This window comes from Coptis chinensis, chromosome 2 (assembly GCF_015680905.1).
Source record: "Coptis chinensis isolate HL-2020 chromosome 2, ASM1568090v1, whole genome shotgun sequence".
Taxonomy (NCBI): Eukaryota; Viridiplantae; Streptophyta; class Magnoliopsida; order Ranunculales; family Ranunculaceae; genus Coptis; species Coptis chinensis.
In genome coordinates this window covers 29,279,261-29,281,064 of record NC_141457.1, presented here as the reverse complement: position 1 = coordinate 29,281,064, position 1,804 = coordinate 29,279,261, and positions in this window count along the sequence as shown.

Here is a 1,804-nt window from a genome sequence, read left to right as displayed (position 1 = left end):
TGTTATGCCAGCTTGGGATAAAAGTCTGGCTCTCCAATCTTTTTATCTTATTATGTACAATATCCGCCAAGTAATCAAAATCAGCTTTCTTACTGTCAATGAGTAAAATAGGTACCCCTAGGTACTTATCTTCAGTTGAAAATTCTCTCGTGTTCCAGTATTTTCTCAAAATTTTCCTATGTTTAGCATGCACATTCCTATTAAAATAGATACTAGATTTATCAAAATTAATCTTTTTGCCAAAGGCCAGACAATACTCATGCAGAATATCTTTAAGAACACCTGCTTCACTTAAAGAAGCTTTAGTGAAAAGTAGTAAATGACCAGCATATAGTAAATGAGCAATGGGAGGAGCATACTTCCTAATTTTAATACCATGTATAGCATGATCATTTTCAGCTTTATTAATCATGCGAGAGAGAGCTTCAGAAATAAGAATAAAAAGATAAGGAGATAAAGGATTCGCTTGTCTCAATCCCCTTTGAGGGAAGAACTGTTCCAAGGGAGACCCATTAAGGAGCACTTTAAAAGAAACAGAAGATAAACATTGGTTAATAAAAGTTCTCCATTTTTCACATAAACCAAACTTTTCAAAAATATTATTTAGAAAAGACCACTCTGCTTTATCATAAGCTTTAGCCATATCAAGTTTTAAAATTACAAAGATGTTATGGCATTGAAATCCCCCAGAAGAACCCAAGGCCCAGGAATTTTGGGTGCCAAATCCCTGAGCTCATTCCAGACTCTAAGTCTATTACTTGAAACAGGTTCACCATACACTAAGGTAAAGCACTAAGAATATAAATTAGGATAGTTTGTGATGTTACCTGTCACGTGATTTTGTGTTGCTCCCAAGATATTCAGTTGCACTTCATCCTTCCAAAAAATTGCTAAGCCACCACAAGCCCCAACAGCTGGTAAACATAATCTGCCCATATAATTAATCTCATTACCTACTTTTTCTATCTTTTTCTCCTTGGCCTTAGTTTCCAAAAGACATATCATATCTGGTTGATGTTGCCGGATAAGGTCCTTTAAATTATGAACAATTGTGGAGGTTCCTATTCCACGACAATTTCATGTTATCATTGAGAGAGAGTCAACTGTTAGGGAATAGCCACCGGAGTGTTCAGAAAAAATATCTGGTACGGCCAGCAAGTAACTACTCAAGTCGTTGAAGACAGGTGATCAAATCAAATAAAGCTTTCAAGTCTCCATATCCACGCCCGACAGTAAAACCTCATATATTTAGAGCCTAGCTCAAAAAGGATCTGCTTAGGTAGAGATGCTTTTCCCTCAAGGCAGGGCTAGCCTCAAAGGGAGCAGTGGACTCTGTCACTCCGATATTCCTAAAGGGGAGCAGGCTCCGCGGTGTTCCAATTTTTTTTAGACGAAATCAAAGAGCGCCCACTTTAGATTTCCGATCTTTCCGGCAGGATTGAGGAATCAAATTTGTAATAGCATATAGAAAAGCATCAACCAAGACCAGAAACATTTTTATCCTGCTGGAAGATGAGACTTGCTAGACCCCCGTTGGGAGAGAAGCTCAAGAGAGCTAGTGGTGGTGGCCGAGTTAGACAGAGAGAGAGATCTCCGGGTGATCAGATACGGTCGTGGTGTTGCGTTGCCGGATCACAAGGCAGTGAGAGAAACTGTTGTGAGTTGATTAGAAACTCATGTATTTTAGTTACCAAAAAAAACTCGTGTATTTTATTTCGGTTAAATTGGGGCCGTCGATGTAATCTTTGGAACAGTTGATGAATACGAAATACATTCTTAAAGCAAAATAATTCTGAAATCAATA